This window comes from Marmota marmota, unplaced genomic scaffold, assembly GCF_001458135.2.
Source record: "Marmota marmota marmota unplaced genomic scaffold, marMar, whole genome shotgun sequence".
Taxonomy (NCBI): Eukaryota; Metazoa; Chordata; class Mammalia; order Rodentia; family Sciuridae; genus Marmota; species Marmota marmota.
Genome location: NW_026000005.1, coordinates 35,151,422 through 35,174,118, shown reverse-complemented (window position 1 = coordinate 35,174,118; position 22,697 = coordinate 35,151,422). Strand labels below are relative to the sequence as shown.

Here is a 22,697-nt window from a genome sequence, read left to right as displayed (position 1 = left end):
CCAGTCTCTGTTACTCTTATATGGTGAAATTTACAGCTTTTAAAAAATAGTTTACAGATAGGTTGATTTTAAAGGCTGAAAGTATATATCTAGTATTTACCTAAAGATTCATTCTGGTCAGGATTCTGGTACAGAACCTAACCCACTCGACCTGGTCTGAGTAAGAAGGTATTATGGTCTAATAATGTTGTGTCACTCCCACAGTTATGTGTGGAAGCCTAATTCTCCCCAATAATGGGATTAGGTGGCACAGACTATAAGGTGGTTAGGTCATGAGGGTGGAGTCTCAGCAATGAGATTAGTGCCTTTATAACTGAGGTCCTGGAGAGCTGCCTTGCCACTTTGCCTTGTCAGGACACAGGAAGAAAGTGCCATCTATGAACCAGAAAGCAAGACCTCACCAGACACACCAAATCTGGTATTGTCTTGGTCTTTGACTGTCCAGCTTCCAAAACTCTGAGAAATATATTTCTGTTGTGGTATTTTGTTATAGTTCCCAGTGGACTAAGGCAGAGGATTTTTTTTTTTTTAATCATTGTTGGAGATTGAACCTAGGACCTCATGCATGCTAGGCAAGAGCTCTACCACACAGCTACACCCCAGCCCCAAGACAGAGAAATTTATTAAATGGATTTAAACATTATCTAGAGGACTGAAAAAAATTGAGGGGCTAGGGTTGTGGCTCAGCAGTAGATTGCTCGCCGAGCATGTGCCAGGCCCTGGGTTTGATCCTCAGCACCACATAAAAATAAATAAATAAAACAAAGGTATTGGCTCCAACTGCAACTAAAAAAATATTTAAAAAAAATAGACCCTAAATTGAGATTTTAGGAACCCCTTCAGAAATAGTCCCTGTGAGATCTGTGACTCCTCCACAGTCAGGAAGCTGCCATCTCTAGAACCATACTGGCCAGCTCTCTTGATGAAGAAATCACCACTGCTGCAGGCTCTGGAACCATGCAGACCAGAAGAGTGAATGCCCCAGGCCCCGTCTCAGCACCCTAAAGTGTTGGCTAGACTCTCGGCCCTCTGTTACTGTGGCCACAGGAAAATCAGCACATCCATAGCTGTGCACGTCAGCAGGAAACAGCACAAGCAGTAAAAACCCACCCCTACCCTTGTCTCGCTTCAATCTTCAGAAACCTTGAGTGCATTGGATTAATATAACACAGATCAAATCTAAAACTCCAGCTTCAAAGGAATCTGAGAAATTTGGTTCTTAATTTTTTAGCCTCTGCCACTCAGGAAGGCACAGGAAAATGACAGTGCATGAAGTGTCAATCCACAGTACCCATCAGACTCTATCCCTTTGATAATTATGTTCTTTAACTTTTATTCAAATGGACAAAGAATTGAAAGCCATAACAACATTCTCCTTTTCATATAATGCAATCATCTGTATAAAAAATATTCACTGTCTTCCCTCAAACTGATGAGCTATCAGAAGTCCCATTAGTTTTCATAAACATCACTTGGAGATGAGCCCTCCTTCTCTGGCTCCACTGCAATTCCCTTTTGATACATTGTAGCACATGGATTAAATGAAAAATTTAACTACCAAAATACATTCTATAAAAAAATAGGAGGAAAACAGGAAATTAGTATTTTAATATAATAGAGTAAGAAAGAGAATGCAGTTCACTATTATATTCCTTTCTTTTCTTATAAATGGTTCTAAGGTTGTATTTATTACTTGGGTATTTACCCAATGAAACAACACAAAACTTTATTGCTGAGGGTTGTGAGTTTTGTCTCTCTTTAGTCACCATAGGTTCCATTCATTTTTCTACCAGACGTGGTAATATTTGGGGACACTTTTAAGGATACATTTTTTTGTTGTTTGTTTTGTGATGCTGGGGATCAAGTGTTCTACCATACCACAGAGATACATCCCCAGACTTTTTTCATTTTAAAATTTATTTTGAGACAGAGTCTCTAAAGTTGCTTAGGCTGGCCTGTAACCTGTGATCCCCTGCCTCAGCCTCCTGATTAGCTACAATTACCATATACACCACCACACCCCCTAAAAAATCCTTTGAGTTATTTTTTTCCTCATATTTTAATTGTTTCATTATAACTATGCATATTGGTAGGGTTCATTGTTACGTATTTGTATATGCACTCAATATAACAATATAATTTGGCCAACATGATCCGTCAGTATTTTCTCTTTGCCTCTCAACTTCCCTTCGCCTGGTCCCTTTCCTTTAGTATACTGATCTTCCTTTGATGTTCATGATATTTTCCCTGCTCCTTCTTTTAATTTTTCCTCTCTAGCTTCCAAATATGAGAGAAAACATGTGACCTTTGACTTTCTGAGGTAGGCTTATTTCACTTAACATAATGTTCTCAAGTTCCATCATTTTCTGCAAATGACATAATTTCATTCTTCTTTATGGCTGAATATCTATATCTATATATCACATTTTCTTTGTCTATTAGTCTATTAATAGACACCTGGACTGGTTGGCTATTGTGAATTGTGCTGCTCTAAACATGGGTATGTATGCAGGTATTGTTGTAGTGTGCCTACATTAATTCTTTAGGATAAATGCCAAAGAGTGGTAAAGCTGGGTCATATGGTGATTTTATTCCTACTCTTTTGAAGAACTTCCATGATGATTTCCATAGTTGTTATACTAATTTATACAATAAATTAGTATACATAGTTGTTATACTAATTTATACAGTCCCACCAACAGTGTAAAAAATCTTCCTTTTTATCCTTATGCCCTTCAGTATTTATCATTGTATATATTCTTGTTTAAAAACTTTTAACTATATATGGATGCAATACCTTCATTTTATTTATTTATGTGGTGCTGAGGCTCATGCCCCACACATGTAAGACAAGCGCTCCACCATTGAGCTATATCCCCAGCCATCATTGTGTGTATTCTTGATGGCTGTGATTCTAACTGGAGTGACAAAATCTCAGACTATTTTTGATTTTCATTTACCATTTTCATGTATTTGTAGGCCATTTATAGTTGTTCTTTTGAGAAGTGTCTGTTTAATTTATTTTCTCATTTATTAATTGGGTTATTTAAAAATTTTTGGTGTTAAGTTTTATGAGTTCTTTATATATTCTGGATAATAATCCTGTCAGAAGAGTAGCTAGCCAACATTTTTCTTTAATTATGTAGGTAGTTTCTTCACATTTTAAATTATTTCCTTTGCTGCACAGAAATTTTTAAATTTAATGCCATCTGATTTTGTTAACTATTGGCATTATTTCCTGATCTTTAGAGGTTTTATTGAGAAAGTCATTGCCTGTGCCTATACTTTAGAGTGTTCACCCTACGTTTTCTTCTAGGAATTGCATAGTTTCTACTCTAATTCCTAGGTTTTTGATTCATTTTTGAGTTGAATTTTATGTAGGGGAATGATAAGGATCTAATCTGATTATTCCATATATGGATAACCAGTTTTTCTAGTACCATTTGTTAAAAAGGCTGTCTTTTCTCAAGTGTAGGTTTTTGGATGAAGAATCAGATGACTGTATCTGTGTGGGTTTGTCTCTGTTTCATTGGTATATACATCTACTTTTACATCAATACCCATGCTGTTTTTAGCTCTGTAGTATAATTTGAAATCAGGTATTTTGATGCATTTTATTTTTTCTTACAATTTTATTTTATTTTATTTTTTTATAATTGCTTTGCCTAGACTGGGTCTTTTATTTATTATTTCAAACAAATTTTAGAACTATTTTTTTCTCCTAGTTTTGTGAAGAATGTCATTGGTATTTTGATGGGGAGTGCATTGAATCTGTATAATACTTTCATAGTATGGTCATTTAACAGTATTAAGTCTGCCTATCCATGAACATAGGAGGTCTTTCCATCTTCTAAGGTCTTCTTCAACTTCTTTCTTCAGTGTATTATAATTTTAATAATAAAGGCCTTTCACCTACTTGGTTAGACTTATTCCAAGGTATTTTATTTCGTTTTTTAGACTATTGTGAATAGAATTGTTTTTCTGATTTCTTTCTCAGCAGATTCATTAATGGTGTATAGGAAAGCTATTGATTTTTATATGTTGATTTTGTAACCTGCTACTTTCCCAAATTTGTTTTTTAGCTCTAGCAGTCTTTTGGTAAAGTTTTTGGATTCTCTTAAGTATAGGATGATATCATCTGCAAACAGTGAAAATTTGACTTCTTCCTTTCATATTTTTATCATTTTCCCCTTTCTCTTGCCTAATTGCTCTGGCTAGAATTTCTAGTACTACACTGAATAGATGTGGTGAGAGTGGATATTCTTTTTTTTAATATTTATTTTTTAGTTATAGTTGGACACAATACCTTTATTTCACTTCTTTATTTTTATGTGGTGCTGAGAATTGAATCCAGGGTCTCGAATGTGTGAGGTGAGTGCTCTACTGCTGAGCCACAACCAGCCCCCCCCCCCCCCCCAGAGAGGAAATTCTTGATTTGTTCTAGATTTTAAGGAAAATGCTTTTAATTTCTCCCCATTCACTATGATGTTGGCTATACTTGTACTTTTTTTGGAATTGATTTGTTGTTCTTTTTCCAGGACCTTGATATATATCATTAGGTTGTTTATTTGGGATCTTTCTTATTTTCTTATGTAGGCACTCATAACTATAAACTTTCCTCTTAGAACTGCATTCATAGTGTCCCAGAAGTTTTGATATGTTTTATCACTATTTTCATTGAGTCTAAGAAGTTTTCATTTCTTCCTTGATTTCTTCTAACACCATTCATCATTCAAAAGTGTATTGTTCAGTGTCCATGTGTTTGTATAGTTTTTATTGGGTTTTGTTGTGTTGATTTTGAATTTTATACCATTATGATCTTATGAGATGCAAGCAATTATATCATCTTTTTTTTTTATATTTGTGATGTTGCTTTGTGACCTAAAATATATCTACTGTGGAGAAGGTTCCATAAGCTGCTAAGAATAAAATATATTCAGCTGTTTTTGGATGAAATAATCTATAGATGTTCAGTAGGTCCATTTGATTTATAATATTTTTTAGGTCTAAAGAGTCTTTACCAAGTTTATATCTGGATGACTTATCTAATAGTGAGAAAGGTGTGTTGAAATTGCCTAGTATTATTGTACTGGGGTCTACCTGAGGCTTTAATTTGAGTAGTATCTCTTTTATGTAATTAGTTGCACCTATATTTGGAGCATAAATGTTGGATTGTTCCCTTTATCAGTATGAAGTGATTTTCTTGTCTCTTCAGATTAATTTTGGTTTGAAATCTGCTTTGTCAGATGTGAGAGTAGCTATTCCTGCTTGTTTTGGGGCTCCATTCACATTGTATACCAATTTCCATTTTTTCATTTTTAGCCTGTGACTCTTTACCTGTAAGGAGCACCTCTTGCAATCAACATATAGTTGGGCCTTGTTTTCTAATACATTCTGCCAACCCACGTATTTTATTTGGAGAATTAAGGCTGTTTACATTCAGTGTTATTACAGACAGATGTTTATTAACTCCTGCCATTATAATTTATTTATAATGTTTAATTTAGTCCTGTTTCTCATTTGCTTAGCTACTCTTCAAATGAGATTTATTCATTTGTGAACTCTGGGGTTCAGAAATTTTGATTTTGATTTTTTTCTGGGTGGAGTATTTTGTTAAGTAAGTTCTGAAGTGCTAGTTTAGTTGTCATAAATGCCGCAGTCTGGCTGGGCACAAAATCACGAGCCACCACACAGCTTGTAGATTCAAACAGCAACTCTTTATTCCCGAACTCACACCAGCCGTATACAAACACGTTCTGGGGAAATCCACGTTCTCTTCCCAAATCCACGTTCTCTCCCAAATTCACCTTCACTGGGCTTCTGTCTCCCAAAATATACTGTCTGAATCCCGTGAGAACTCAAGGGGAACTTAGGCAGCAGGATACGCCCTATTCCCAGCAGGAATAATCTTAAACCTTAAACCTGGAACCTAAACTGGGAACGCCCTAAACCCGATTATGTTAAACCGGGAACACCCTAATCCGCCCTGGTCCTTGACAAGGTCAACTACATTCAATGTCACTGCAAAATGTCAGCAACATGGGGTACGCTGGCAAGGAAATTGTCATACCTACTTGGCTAATGGCTCCCAGCAATAAATTCTTTTAGTTTCTGTTTATCTTGGAAGGTTTTAATTTCCCCTTTGATTTTTGAATGGTAGTTTTACTGGACACAGAAGTCTTGGTTGATAGTTCAGGACTTAGAACACACCATTCCCAGCCTTTCTGCCTTTTAGAGTTTGTGCTGTGAAATTGAAAGTGATTCTGATACACTTGCCTCTAAATGTGACCCAATGTTTTTCTCTTTAGGCTTTTAAAATTCTATCCTTGTTCTCTATTACATTATTTTCACAGATAGAAACAGTGTTGAGAGGGATGGTGTAAGGGTAAATCAAGTGTTTAGAAAGCCCATAGATGCCGCTCCTGGCAGAACTACAATAATAAGAGAAGACAAATTAATAAAAGTGTTCATTCCAGGAGGGTCAAATTGCTTCCCCCTTGTATTAGTAAGTTTGTATCACTGTGATCAAAATATCCAACAAGAACAACTAAGAGGAATAAAAGTTTATTTAGGGCTCATGGTTTTAGAGTTCATTCCATGGTTGGTCAAGTCCATTGCTCTGGGCCTGAGTGAGGTAGAACATTATGGTAGAAGGCATAGCAGAAAAAAGCTTCACTGCTCATGGTGTCCTCCATCCAATGGAAGGAGGAAGGGAAGGATGGAGAGAGGGAAGGGAAGAGAGAGAGAGAGAAGGGGGAAGAAGCCAGGGGGACAAGACATAATCTCCAAGGGCACACCCCCAGTGATCCACTCTCTCCAGCCATGTCCTACCTGCCTACAGTTACCATCAAGTACAATAGTCCTCTCAAATTATTAATCCATCAAATGGATTAATCAACTAGTTAATGACTCAGCCAGCCATGGATTAAACCTCTAAAACTATGAGCCCAAAATAAACATTTCCTCCTATAAGTTGTTTTTGTTGGGTTTGGTCACAGCAACACAAAGTTGATTAACATAAGAGGGGAAGTAATATATTATTGCTGGAATAATCTTTTAGTTATTCCTCCCTTGAATACCAATACAGAAGCTTTTGGGGGACACCTCATATCCAAACCATGGCATCCTGCCCCTGATGTCCAAAAGCTCCTGTCCATCTCACAATGTTAAATGCATTTAGTTCATCTCCAACAGTCCTTGAAGTCTTAACAGTTCCAACGTTGCCTAAAAGTCCACTTCTAGTCTCCTCTGAGAGTGAAGGCAAACTCTTAGCTGTGAATCCCCGTAAAAATCAAAAGATATGTATGATATATCTAATATATAGTGGTACAGGGTAAACATTCCTATTCCAAATAGGAGGGATGGGGGCATAAAAGAAGGAATGGAACCAAAACATTGGGTCCTGTTGCTCCATGTCCAGATCTGGGGTGCATGACAGTATTATGTAACTTCCATGAGGCTTGGGAAGCCCCACCCTGTTATCTGTTTTGGCCCACATAGCCTCTCTCTTAGTCTGGCTCTATCCCCAGCTCAAAGCTTTCATTGGCAGGAGTTCCCTGTTACTGGCATCTCTTAATCTGGAGGGAGGGCAGTGAGGGGTTCTCCATTCCAGCTTCTGCTTCTGCCTTTGCCTTCACATCTTCACATACCACCCCATCAGGGAGTGCATTCAGGGATTCTAACCCTGCTATACTTTTCCTGATCTTTCAGGCCTTCCTTTGAAATCTCAGTGGAGACTTCCATGATTCCTTAGCTTCAGCATCCTGAGTTTCTGCAGAACCAGCACCGTTGGATGACAGCAAGATTTACTGCCAGTTTGAGCAGTAGCTGGGCCCTCTTGGACCCTTATCCATAGCTTCAGTGGCCTCTGAGTGCCTGGGCACCTGAGCATGGGGAAATGAATCCTTGGGATACTGTTTTCTAGGCATCCCTGGGAGAGCAGTGTACCCCCAAGGTCTCTCAAGTGAGTTTTCACTTCTACACCCTTGAGCCTGCCATGGGCTTGGTCTTGATGATTTCTGATAGGCCCTCAAGTCATCTTTCCTACTGTCTATGAAAAGGATTTAGCTTCTCTTTGTGGTAGTAATCTATTCAATAACCACAACTTCCTGACACTAGTTTTATGATTTTCTGGCCAAATTGTAAAATTTTCAAATCTTTGTCCTCTGTTTTCTGCTTTCAATTATCACAGTAAACCTGGCTAATGCTCGGCAGCAATATCCATACTACCATCTGAGTGCTGTGCTACCTTGAAATTTTCTCTGCCAGATTAATTACTTCATCACTTTTAAATTTGGCCTCATTCACTCTCAGGACATGAGCAAAATATAGAAAAGCACTTTGCTGGAATGTAACATGTGACCTCTAGTTCAATACCCAATTGAGTCCTTGTTTCCTTCTGAAAACTCATGAGAATAGTCTCTACTGTCCACATTCCTATTAGCATTCTGGTCCTCTGAGCTCTATCAGAATCACCTTGTATTAGTCAGCATTCTCTAGAGGAACAGAATCACAGGAAGTAAAATTATAAAAAGGGGATTTATTAGGTTTGGTTTACACGACCAGAAGCTGGATAGTCCACAATGGCCATCTGTAGGCTGGAGAACTGGAAGAACCAGTAGCTGTGCAGTCCAAGAGGCTGAAGCCCGAGAACAAGAGGGATCAAAGGTGCTACCCTAGTCTGAGACCAAAGGCTCTGGGAGAATCACTGACAGAGTCTGCTTTGGAAGACTGAAGAAGCGAGAGTCTGATATCCACAGACGATCACAGTAGCAATCAAAAACCTATTCAAGAAGAATCAAGCCTGCATCTGCTGCTGCTTCCTTATTCTTCCAACTTTTATTCTATCCAAGCCATCATCCTGTTGGTCATTGCTGCCCATGCTTAGGGAAGGTCTCCATTTCAGTTGGCTATCCCACATGCCAATCATTCCTAGACACACTGACATACCCTTGGCATCTAGACACACTGACATAATCCTTGGCATCTCTTAATCCAATCATGTTGACAATTCAAATTAACCATTACACATCTTTTAAGTGCTGTTTACAACATCCTAAGGCTTCTCCAGCCTGCCTCTCCAAATTTCTCCAAACTTCTCCTGTAAACCAGTTTCAAAGTCTTCTGAACCATATAGTCAGGTATGATCACAGCAACAATCCCACTTCTTAGTATCAACTTTTGTGTTAGTCAGCTGCACATCACTGTGACCAAAATATCCAACAAGAACAACTTAGAGGAGTAAAAGTTTATTTTGGGTTCATGGTTTCAGAGGTTCAGTATATAGTTGTTCAGCTCCATTGCTCTGGTGGAAGGCATGGCAGAGGAAATTTGCACTGGTCAGAGCAGCCAGGAAGGAGAGAAGGAGAGAAGGTCAAAAGGCGGGGGAGAGATAGATATTGATTTGAATTAATCAAATGAATTAATTCACTCATTAAATGACGGCTGTCAAAATCTAATAATTTCACCTCTGAACATTAACACAAGTGCTTTTGGATGACACCTCATATCCAAACCATTATACCCCCTTCATGATGCATGGCATCTAATAGGGTGGAACAGTTATTTTGAGTGCTCAATGTTGGCTTCTGCTATTGGCACTCAGCAATGGTGGAAGTAGGATCAAGTTTTTTGATGGGAAATCCAAGTCTCTATGACCTCCATCCCTGCTCTCATGGCCCCATTATTTATGAGCCCATTGGGAAAATACTGTGGCTGGATAAATAGTCCAACTGATATCCATGGAATAATTCATCTCATTGACCTGATTATCTGTCTCTCCTTCATTTGGTATATGTGGTAAGCATAATAATGGTCATCCCACAGATGTCCATGACCTAATCTTTGAGACCTGTGATTGGATTTCCTTACATAGAACAAGTGACTTTGCAGTGTAGTTAAGGATCTTGAGATAGGAAGATTGTCCTGGATTCATTCAGGGGAGCCCCGTATAGACACTAGCATCCTCATGCAAGGGAGGGAGGAGAGAGTCAGAGAAGGAATGTGATGTTTGAAGCAGAGGTCAGAGTGATGTGATCGCTGACTTTGAAGATGAAAGGAGACCATGATTCTAAAAGCTGAAAAGGGTAAGAGCATGAATTCTCTGATGGTCTCCAAAAAGGAATGCAGTCTTCGACTGGCACCTTGATTTTAGTTCAGTGTGACCCGTTTCAGACTTTTGACCTCTAGAATTGAACTTCTTAAATCTGCACATTCATATCTTTTAACAAATTTGGGGGAGAGGTTGGTGTTTCATTTTTATTTCATTTTCCTGTTACATTTTTAATTTCTTCTCCTTTGGGAACCCCAGTAGTATATGTCAGACCTTTCAAAAAATTGTTCCATGTGTCCTTGAAGCTCATAATTTTTTCCTGTCTTTCCCCTTTACTCTTCATCTTGTTCGATTTCCTCAAATTCACTGATACTTTACTCCATCATCTCATTCTACAAATAAGCCATATAGTGAACTTTAAAAAATTTCAGATACTAAACTTTTCAGATATACATTTTTTTTGTTTCTCTGCTATATTGCTGATCTTTATATTTATTTGGAGCAGATTTTCATTGATCCATTTGAGCATCCTTATAATGAATGCCTTTGAGTGCTTGCCTGATAATTCCAACGTCTGGTTCTTCTCTGGATAAACCTCCAGTTAATTTTCTTTTCCTTTGAGAATGGGTCTTTTTTTCTGGTTCTTTGTACATCAATTAATTTTGAATTGTATCCCAGATGTTTTGGACACTATGTTGTGGAGGCTCTGGATTTTGATATATTGTTCCAAATGGTATTGATGTTTCATTTTTATCAAGCAATTAACTTGCAAGAGTCATACTTACACTCTGCCTTGCCTGTGGAGAGTGGCAATTCAGAGATCCATTCAGACTGCCTCCAAGCTGCCCTGCACATATTTCAGGGGAACCAGAAACTTAGGCAGTCTATGCACAGATTTGGGTTTTTTTCTCCCTTTTCCACTTTTTCTTCCTCTTTCTTCTCTCTTTCTCTGTATGTGTGTCCTCTACATTCTTTGGCAGTCCTGGTTTCCCTGATCTCTTGCCTTTGGTTCTTTCAGTGAGAATAATGATATGCTTCTCCATTGGAGCTGCTGCTGCTCAGGACCACCATGACAGTGCTGCCACACCCAGAGCAGTCAGGAGACAGGAAGCTCGACCCGTCTGCCCCTGTCTGCAGCCTTCATTCACTCTTCAGAGCCTCCAGGTAGTGGTTGACTTTTTATTTATTAATTTTGAATTGTATCCCAGATGTTTTGGACACTATTAAAAAAATTAAAATTTTTTTCACCAAAGTTTTTAACTGTCATTTATAGAAGGATTGGGTTGTTAAATGCTTTACTCTTTCATACTAGAAGCAGAAATGATGATGTTTTATTTTTAATGTGCTCATTCATGATTGCTAATTTTTCAGATTTTGGCATGTATATGCACATTTGGGATTAATATAAAATATTGTGTGCATATTTCCCACCAGATTTTGATACAGTATTAAAATATATGCTTCATAATAACAACTGGAAAAAATTCCTTCTTTTCCTGAGGCTCTGATAGTAGGATCACTTGCTCTTTAAAACTTGGTTATAATGTCTCTGTTACACACTCTAGGCTGTCACTATTTTTAAGAGGTAGTGCTATTTTACTACTTTATTTATTTGGAAATCATTTTATTTTGATTTTCTATCACTTGTGAGATAAATTATGGTAACTTAAGAATTCCTCAAAAATTATTCATTTCTCTTAGGCTTAAAATCTACTTGCACAGATTTTTGCAAATAACTTCTTATATTAAAATTGTTTATGAAGCTCTTTCATCTTCATTATTTTCTAGACCTTTCTTTTGTAGAAAAGCTTTAAAACTTTTTCATTAGTGCATTATAATTATTCATAATAGTGGGATTCATTGTTTCATATTCATATATGTATACAACATAATCTCGTTGATCTCATTTGTGGGAAGGTTTTTAACAATAAGTTCATTTAGTTTACCAAATGTAGTTCTGTCAGTATAAATATTATTTATTACTTCTTGTTGAGATTTGGTAGTTTATATCTTTAAAAGATTGTCCATTATATATATGTTGTTCAATTTATTGACATTAATATTGTTCCCAATATTTCTGTGTTTTCCTTTTAATATCCATAGAAGCCTTAGTTATATGATTTCTCATTTGACTAATTTATGTAATTTATGTCATCTCTATTTCTTATTTCATCTCAATTTAACTAAAGCTTTATCAAAATTTTACTTTCAAAAGAGCCACTTTTCAGCTTCATGATTTACTTGATTGCTTTTCTGATTTCTATTTCATTATATTCTCCATTATTATCTTTATTCTTCTTACATTTGGTTGACTTTACTTTTCTGGCTTCTTCCCATTTTTTTTTTTTAAATCACTTTATTTATTTATTTACTTTTATGTGGTGCTGAAGAACGAACCCAGGGCCTTGCATGTGTGAGGCAAGGGCTCTACTGCTGAGCCATAACCCGATCCTGTACTCTTCTGGCTTCTTAAAGTGGAACATTAGGTCATTGATTTGAGACCTGTTCCCTTTACCAATGTAGGCATTTCATGCTACAGATTATCCATAAGTAATGCTTTAATATATCCATAGATTTTGCTATGTTATGTTTTCATTTTCATTCAATGCAAAATGCTTTACAGTTTCTCCTTTAATTTATTCTTTGACCTTGGATTATTAAGCTGTGCAGTATTTAGTTTCCAAATGCTAAGTGATTTTGGAGGTATTTTTCTAGTTTTTTGATTTCTAATCTGATTTCACTGTGGTCAAAGGAAAAAAATCTTGTATATTTGAATCCTCTTATATTTATTTTTAGGGCTCAGAATATGGTCTTTCTTGGTAAAATTTCTGTGCACATTTTTTTTCTTTCTTTTTTTTGTGGTGCTGAGTATTAAACCCAGGGCCTTGTGCATGTGAAGCCACAATTTGTTTTATTAGTGGGATAGATAAAAATCATACCCCACCTCATGTGATACAATTGGTTTTGGTGCTAGCCCAGCCAGTGATGCATAACTGAAATGTATGATGGGAAAAGTTGAGACAAGTATATATCGAGGGACAGGCTATGAAACAGTGATCTATCATCATCAAAAGACTCCAGGTAAGACAGAAATTGTTACTTTCTGAAAGGGAGACTAAAGAGACATGATATCTAATCACACAATATTTTATGTTAATCCCAAGTGTGCATATAAAATCTGAAAAATTAGTTTCTAGACTAAACTATTTTATAATAAGTAGCTTGATTGAAACTTAGTACCCATTGACCAGCCTTCCCCTCCCATCCCTGCACCATTCCCTTGGTCCCCACCATTCCATTCTCAACTTCTATGAGGGCAACCTTTTCATATTTCACAAATGAGTGAGGTAACTCAGTAACGTTAACGTAGTACTTGTTTTTCTGTGCCTGGTTTATTTCACTTAAGATAATGATCTCCAGTTCCATTCATGTTGGATGACAGGATTTCATTATTTTTTGTCTGAATAGTATTCCATTGTGTATAATCTAGGTTACAAACTCAATTGTAAATTCATATGAAAATAATTTGTTTCATTACCTCTATATTTTATAGTTTTATGGCAATGTTTATATGTTTAAAAATTCTGAAAAATTTATTTTATTGAAGAAAGACGTTACTGAGGTAAGCAATCCTGAAGGTGAGGTGGTAGTAATAAAGTAGTATTAATTTCCTGACTTTGATGGCTACATTTGTTTATATTGGAGAAAAATCCTTGTTATAGGCAATACAGACCTACAAAAGTATTCAATATATTTGCTCCATGTGTAACTTTTTTGAAAACTTGAGATTGTTTCTAAAATTAAAAAAATATTAAGGAAGAAACAGATAAACATAATCTACATAATCTATAGAGAAACAAATCAATAGAAATAAGTCCAGGGATTAGAATTAGCAACAAGAATTTAAAAACAATTTTAATAATACCTCTCCCTATCAGTTTTCCAAAATTGGTCAAAAACAGTATCTCCCAATCATAGAAAATTCAGTGACTCCCAATCAAGATAAATACAGAGAAAATCACACTCAGATATTTGATAAGACAAACTTCTGAAACTAAAACTAGTTTTAGTTTGGCTTCTTTATTTCTTAAAGAAGTCAAGTCAAATATTCTTTATATTCAGGAAAACAGTAAGAATTACAGGTGACTTCACATTATAAAAATGAAAGGGTAGAAAACAATAGAATGGCATCTTTAAGTACCTGAAAGAAATATATTACCCACCTTGAATTAAATGTGTAATAAAGACAGCATTCAGAAAGGAAGGCAGATAAAAGTGTATTTAGTTAAAAGCAGAGAAAAATTCTGAATGCATACCTGTTGTCCAAGAAATGCTAATGGAAGTTTTTCAAGGTGAAGGGAGATGTTACTGGAAAGAATTTGGATCTACAGGAAGGAGCAAAGAACATGCCGTGTAGGAAACGTGGATAAAAATAACAATATATTTTTATTTTCTTAAATTGTTCAAAAGTTAGCTATACCGATGGGCACAGTGATGCATGCCTGTAATCCCAGTAGCTTGGCAAGCTGAGGCAGGAGGATCACGAGTTCAAAGCCATCCTCAGTGAGGCCCTGTCTCTAAATAAAATATAAAAAAGGGCTGGGGGTGTGATTAAGCAACCTGGATTCAATCCCAGGTAACAAAAAAAAAAGAAAAGAAAAATAACTTTTCAATGTAAAAATAGTAACATTACATTTTGAAGTTTATAATTTATGTGGAAACATAATATTTAGCAGTAATAACATACAGGAAGGATTGTAGGTAAATGTGATAATGAATCCTCTGGATTTACAATGGGATTATATCCCAACAAGCCCATTATAAATTGAAAATGCAGTAAGTTCAAAGTGCATCTAATATACCCAACCTACCCAACATCATAGCTTAGCTTAGCCCACCTTAATTGTGCTCAGAATACTCATATTAACTTACAGTTGGGTAAAATCATATAATGCAAAGCTGACTTTTAAAAAAGGTGTTGAGTATGTCATGTAATTAGTTGACTACTGTGCTGAAAGTGAAATCACCTATAATTCAGTTGTTGTACAGCTACACTTTGCACAATCAGAAATGACAAACTTTAAACCAAACTATCCTAAGTCATAGACTGTGTGTGTGCTATTGTAAGGATCCCAAATTATGTGTGAACGTTGTATTATTTGAAGATAATGTATGGCAAGTTATGGATGCATGTTATGATCTGTAATTATTAAAACAAAAAGTATAAAAAGGTATAATTTAAAAACTAATAAATAAACTAGTATACTCAAAAAATACTTAATTAACTAGCAACAGGAAAGAGGAACAACAAAAAGGAGAACAGAGGGAAACGGGTAGAAAGCAAGTAGCAGAATTGAAACAAACACAGATTTTATTAAACAAAAAGTCTAAATACACCAGGCATGGTGGTGCACTCCTGTAATCCCAGTGGCTTTGGAGGCGGAGGCAGGGAGATCTTGAGTTCAAAGCCAGCCTCAGTAAAAGTGAGGCATGAAGCAACTCAGTGAGACCCTGTCTCTAAATAAAATACAAAATAGGCCTGGGGATGTGGCTCAATGGTAGAGTGCCCCTGAGTTCAGTCTCAGTACTGCACCCCCCGCAATCTAAACACTCCAATTAGAATGCAGGGTTCGTCAGACTGAATGACAAAACAAAGACAGAGTAACACTGTTTACAAGAGATGCAATTTAAAAAAAAAATTAAAAACTTTTTTAGTTATAGGTGGTATTTTATTTATTTTATGTGTTATACTGAGGATGGAACCCAGTGCCTCACATGTGTTAGGCAAGCATTCAACTGCTGAGCCACAACCCCAGCCCCAAGAGATGTACTTTAAATACCAGCACTTGGATAGGCTAAAGATAAAAGAGTAGAAATGGGTATTTACACAAATGCCAAACATAAGAAACCTCATGTGGCTGTACCAGTATTTGGCAAAGTAGATTTTTAAGACCAAAAGCTAAAGACAATAATGGGTTGAAATGGTGTAGAAGATGTTATGGACTGAATTGTTTTCCTGAAGAACACTTATGTTGAAGTCCTAACCACCTCTATGACTGTATTTGGAGACAGTGATTTTAAGAAGGTTATTAAAGTTAAATGAGGCCATAAGAGTGGGGTCCTAATTGGATAGTGCCAATGGTCTCATGAGACAGGGAAGAGACAGCAGAGACCTTGCTCTCCTCACACATGTAGAGGAAAGACCCTGTGAGGACATGGCAAGAAGGTGGCTCCTGTGAGAAACCAACTGTGATACCACTTTGATCTTGGACTTTTAGCCTATGGAATGGTGAGAAATGCGTTTCTGTTGTTGAAGTCCCAAGGCTGTGGTATTTTGATATGGCAGCTTGAGCTGACTAATACAGACAATGAAGAGGTCAACTCATCAAGAAGAGATCTCAGTCCTGTGTATATATATCAAACATTAGCACTTCAAAACACATGAAGCAAAAAATGATAGAACCAAAGGGATAAATAGATCATCACAGCTCGATGTTTTGACACCCATCACTAAGGAGTTGACAGTATCTGTTCGGCTCTGGTCTTAGAAGTGGTTATTTCCACACGCAGCTCTGGTTTCCTTTATTTTAGAATGGCACTGATGAGTAACCCTAAAAATCTGAATTCCACCATGCTCCAAAATCTGAAACTTTTTGAGTGCCATCATGATGCCACAAAGGGAGGATTCCACACCTGACCTCGCAGTAGAAATGTAGGCCTACTAAAAATATCCCAGCAAGTTACTGTTAGTCTGGTATACAGGGCATACATGAGACATAAGTGATTTTCATGTTTAGATTTGGATTCCATCTTCAAGATATCTCATTATGTATATATTCCAAAATCAAATGAATCAATCAATTAATAAATAAATAAAAATCCAGATCTAAGATCCTTCGAGTCCCAAGTATTTTAGATAAGGGATTCTCAACCTGTATTTAGAAACCAAAGTATGTGCTAATTATTATTGGGCATTGCTATTCCCAAGCCTTCTCAGTGGAAGTAGAGAAAATATGTATATTCAAACAAACTCCATGCGCACAGTATTTATAGTCATTGTCTTAGTTTGGTCTTCTATAACCAGACACTGTGTTCTTACAATGCTGGAGGCTGGGTAGTCCAAGTTTGGAATGCAGATTCCACGTGTCCTAAGAGCTCTCTTCCTGGTTTTCAGATTGGCACCTTCCTGTCTTATCCTCAGTGGGTAGCGAGAACACACTCTAGTCTTTCTCTTGTAAGGGTACTAATTTCATTGTGGGGCTTTATCCTCATAGCCTCACAAACCTACAAGGCCCCGCCTCCTGATACCATCCCATTAGGGTTAGGGTTTCAAACACTGCTCATTATTAATCTGAAATTCATATTTCCTGGGCCTTTCTGATTTTTATTTGCCAAATATGATACCTCTGAAGGGCTTTCCCAACTTCAGCCGAGGCTTTCAGGTGTCTGTGCTCAGCTCAGATTCTCTAGCCAGCCCTCCTGAATCCCTTCTCCCAACAGGTGATCTCTAGAAACCTCCCCAATAAACCTCCTGTTGTTTCTCTTCATCTCACTCTGCTTCCCAGGGAACCAACTGGCAACACCAAGCCTCTGATTTATTCTTTCTGTGGTCCTTAGACTCCAGAGGCCCAGTCCCACAGAGCGCAAGTCTAATTCCCAGCCCAGTCTCCATCCTGGCCCCGAATGGGGTTTCTTTTAGAAGAACCCCTAACAGGAAATAAGAGCTCAGGATGCGCGCCACCAGGGGGCAGTCTCTACCCGAGTGTGAGCAGAGTCGGAGGCCCCTGGAGGGGAAGGCGGCCCGAGGAGAGCCTGCCTGGGAACAGACTGGGGTGCATACGTGCGCAAGGGCATGTGCGGGCGGTGCAACCTGCAGGGGACTGCGTGCGCGCACACACGCATGTACCCAGCTGTGTACCCGGGTGCTGGACCCTGGGCAAATCGCTCTGTCTTCCGGACCTCAGCTTTCTCATCTGTGTGATGAAGGATTTTCTCAACCTCTGACAGTCTCTTCCTGTCCAAGCTTAGCACGTTGAGTCTATTCTTTAGAAACATCTTTGCTTATTTAAGAGTAGAGGATTCTAGGCCCCTGATTTGAGGTAGGGGGAAGGGTGGGAGGGAGACATGAGAAATGGAGCAGGTTTTGCCTTCTGCTCCCCCAAAGCAATGCTTTAATTGATTTCTTTTTTCTTCTTTCTTTTTTTTAATTGGTGCATATTAATTTTACAGAATGGCGGGCTTCATTGTGGTATATTGGTACATGCATATAGCATTATTTGATCAATTTCACTCCTCAGTAACTCCCCTTACAGTTCCCTCCTACTTTAATTGAGTTCTAAATATTTTGAGTTTGCATTTTTGTGAAAGTTTTGTTTCAAAATAATCTGAGTCTTTAGTCTTACGCAAAGCTGCTAGTGTCCTTGGGTAGAGTTTCTTTGTTCATTGGCAGGGATCTAGGCAGAACGCTGGTTCTCAGAACTGGCGGGACTTTCCAACCAGCTGCCCCTCACTCCAAGGAGAGAAATGAGGCAGCGAGGAGCTCCTGCCTCAGGTCAGGCTGCTTTAGCCACAGGTCATTTAATTGCTGTGTCTCAGAGTCTCATCCAGAAATGGGAATAGCAACAGGAACATGAGTTATGCTATTATAATTATTCTTAAATAATGGTTGTGTATTTTCATCTCAGCTTTGTCATAAAATGGCCCTATGACCTTGACCCTTCTCCTGTGGGAACTTTGTTTCCTCATCAGTAGCAGGGGATGACATCAGCACTCATTCATTAATGACTGGGACTGAATTCCCAGCCTTCAGGTAGAGCAGGTAGGTTTTGAGTGAAGCTCACTTTCTTTCTTGGGTCAGAGCTGCTTCCTAGAGCTGCAGTTACCTGTGAGAACCAGTGGTCAGTGACCATGCATATTCCCTTCCTGTGACACTGGTGAGAGAGGGTGGATTGGCATCCCACCAATGATTGAGACTGAATTTCCTACCTCTTGGTGGGACAGAGACTCTGAGGCAGATTTAAGTTAAAGAAATGTATTTTTTAAAAAAGGCATCTCTCACCCTCACAAAACTCAAGTTCAATTATGGCTGTTACTCCTGAATTTGCCAGAGCATCCACACAGGGTTTTGAACACTGTACGGCTCACTAAGCCCTTATTCTCACTCTGTTACCTATTAAACTTTTCCTGCTATTTAAGGCATAGAGCAATCAGGTCCTGATGAAGAGACCAGGTATTGATACTGCAGGTGCCTTGATATCAGCGCCTCTTACCGGCCAGCTTCAGAATGTGCTCTGCTTAGCAAAGGCCCAGTGGAATGAATGACAACAGTAAGAGCTCCCTCCCCAGCCCCTCCTCCCCAATCTTGGGTGCTCGCAATGTGCTGGGATTCTAAGCCTTTCACATGTTATCTCACAAGTCCTCATAACAGTTCTATGAGGTCAGTACTATATCATTTCCATTTTGCTGATAGGAAATGGAGTCTTGGAGAGGTGGTAGTTACTAACCCAAGTGGTTGGGCCCCAGAGCTCTGTTAATTTAACACAGAGCAAGTGATTGGTTGATGAACTGACTGAATAAATGAGAAAGCACAGAAATAAAAAGAGCTAGTCCAACAGGGGAATGGCAAGGCAGAAGCTGCTTTCTTCTTGCTTTGACTCTTCTCCTTGGCAACCCTTCCCCTCTCTGATCCCCTTACACCCCACCCAGAGATGCTGCTTGCTAGCTGTGGGTTTCTGAGAAGAGCCAGCCAGTGTCCTCTGTGTGTCTCTGCTGAACCCTGAGGAGGCTTTCGGACCCATCTGGGATGCAGGAGCCCTTTGCCTTTTCCACCAAGTATGGACAGAGAGGTTCTTTTTCTTTTTCTCTCTCCCCAATGCCATTTTGTTAAAGCAGAAAATCTTTGGGGAGTGAAGTCACATTTTCCATGTCCCTGAAAGCTCTGGAGAGTCCATGAGTATTATTGTAACCAGAGGAGGCTGGGGACAAAGGAAGCTTATAATTTTGTAAACAGAGGCTTGGGAGAGTCATGCCTGCGATGCTTTTTAGGGGGAGAGGTGGAATTTGGAAAAGTCTGAAGCCAAGGGAATTGCAGGACTTGTCAGCCTTGAGCCTGATACCAGAGCAAGATCCACCTGGTGCCAGGTAGGGGTTCTGAGTCTCCTGTGCCCCGTAGTCGCATGGCTGTGCCTCAGCACCTCCTGTGATCTTTGCTCAACTCTAAGTTGGCTTATTGAGGTAGTGAGATCACTGTGCTTGGATTTAGGAGTGGGGGATCCCAGCTTTTAATCTCAATTTCCTCATCTGAAAAATGGGGTGGTGAAGGATCTGGCCCAGAGAATTTCCCCTCAGTCTGATAATGGGGCAAGGCTTCATTCTGGCCTGCCCCAAAGTTCCACCATCCACTGCTGTCTCTGTGGCAGACCACAGAGCCTAGGGATGTCTGAGGATGGCTACTCTCATTTTTTTGGGGATACTGAAGGCCCCCATCTGAAGGATGATTATAGCTAATACTGATGCTATGTGATTTCTAGCTATGTATGTGCTGTGTAGTTATATATGACTTCCCATATTTCTTTTTTTTTAAAGAGAGAGAGGAGAGAGAGAAGAGAGAGAGAGAATTTTTTAATATTTATTTTTCAGTTTTCGGTGGACACAACATCTTTATTTTATTTTTATGTGGTGCTAAGGATCCAACCCAGTACCCCGCGTAGCCACATCCCCAGCCCTTCCCATATTTCTTATTTAATGTTCACAACACACTTTCAAGGCAGGTCCTATGAATGTCATTTTTATTTTATTAGATTAAGAGTACAAAGGTGCAGAGAGGGAGAGAGAGGAGGCCAGTCTGTCCAGCTCTTAGCTGCAGAACCCACGTGTGTGACTGTGTGTCTCTTCTCTTGGCCCAGAGTTTCCTAAATGTCCTGTCTGAGCCTGGGATACTTGTCATGAAACACTTTTTACCAATGTCCTGGAACACAGCTTTAGACCCCTGGACAGGAGGAGCTCTACCATTAATTAGATGCTTATCTCAGCATGAGACAGGCCCCACTGAATTAGAGAGATGGGGGTGGAGAGAGAGGGGGAGAGAGAGAGACACACACACAGAAGGAAATAGAGACAGACAGACACAGAGAGGAAGAGAGACACTGAGAGACACTGAAAGAGACAGAGGCAGGTGGAGAGAGAAAGGGATGGAGAGACAGAGTGACTGAGAGACACACGCAGAAAGGCGAGGGCAGCCACTTAGGAGAACTGGCTCAGTTTTTTATTAGTAAACTTGAGCTTTGGAAAGATAGATGCAGGTGACAGTAAGGGCCACCACCTCAGCGGGGGCCAGCCGCCCTCCCCCTCTGCATGTGTGTTTTGAGTCAGAAGCTGAGGATGGCAGTGTCCTGCCTAGAGGCAAATCTACCTGAGTGGGAGACGAAATCTCTGCCTCCTGCTTGGGGACAAGCTTCAGGACTTTTGGCCTAAGGGAAGTAGGAGGACTCAGGCCAGGTTCTGAGACGGGAGGGGGCCCAGGCTGCCCAGTTGGCAGTCCCAGACTGAGTGTAAACACACTTATCCCTCCAGCTTATTCCCAGACCACTCAGCTGCCTGGCCCCAGCCTAGACAGCCCAGCCCCAGCCCCAGTGCTGCCCCATCTTGTATGGAAGCCCTGTAGCTCAGGAGCAGCACCGTGGAGCGAGGCCTTGCAGGTGGAAATTTTCAGTACCCCCACCCCTGTCTAGAGCATTTGTCTTCAAAGGTTCTTTTCTTTTTTTCCCCTGTCCATTCCTGTTCAGTCCTAGTGAGAGCCACATGGTGAGCAAGAGGAAGCAACCTTCCCCTGCTTGGACCTAATTTGAGAGGTGCTGAAATGGGCCACCTGTCCCCAGACTTCCCTCCTATGCAGCCTGTCACAAAGCCTGACTGCTAGGAGAAGATCCAAGAGTGTTAGGGATTGAAGAGACATAACAAGCCCACCTTCCAGCTGCAGCCTCCACCTCTGCTCCTCCTTGGGGCAAAGAGGGCTGACCCAGGGGGCTGATCTCGTGGAGTGTGATCTGCTGCCAACAAACCTAAGCACTGGGGAGTGGGGTCAGCAGTGATGGCTCTGGAACCAGGGTGCCTGGGTCTGAATCCTGGCTCTGCCACTGAAAATCTGAGAAACCTGCACCTCAGTTTCCTCCTCTCTAATGATAGTGCCATTCCTGGAAGGGAATCCATGCCCAAACACCACTGGTGTAAAAACAGCTGCATGGCTGGAGTTTTGCTCAGTACTTGCCTAGCATTTGACCCCCAGTATCACGGAAAAATGAAGAAAACTCCCCAAACAGCATCAGCACCACCACAAACAATATGAAAATAGCACCCAGAGTTAAACTGCTTTTTCCCTTTTCCTCAATGTGGGATGCTCGAGGTCTTTAATATGCTAATGATTAATGATGAGGATAGTGGTGGGGGGAGGGGTGTGTGTGTGTGTGTGTGTGTGTGTGTGTGTCCACAAAGGCTGGTGGAGTTGTTTCCCAGGATTATTTATTCATAGAAACCTCTTTCCCTGGAGCATCTAATGGAATTCGAAGACTTCAGATCAAATTCTGGGGAAAATGCTAATCCAAGCCCCTCAGTTTTGCAGTGTAAAGGGAAGTAGAGCCCCCCCCCCCCC

At 39.4% G+C, this 22,697-nt stretch overlaps 1 long non-coding RNA gene across 1 annotated transcript in view; it reads left to right on the top strand.

Moving 5' to 3' along the window:
• LOC125618227 overlaps positions 1–22,697 on the top strand; it is a 78,904-nt gene that overhangs the window by 7,703 nt on the left and 48,504 nt on the right. Inside the window, exon 2 of the long non-coding RNA XR_007349485.1 lies at positions 11,070–11,215. This is a non-coding gene — a long non-coding RNA (uncharacterized LOC125618227). The remainder of the gene's footprint in view (positions 1–11,069; positions 11,216–22,697) is intronic.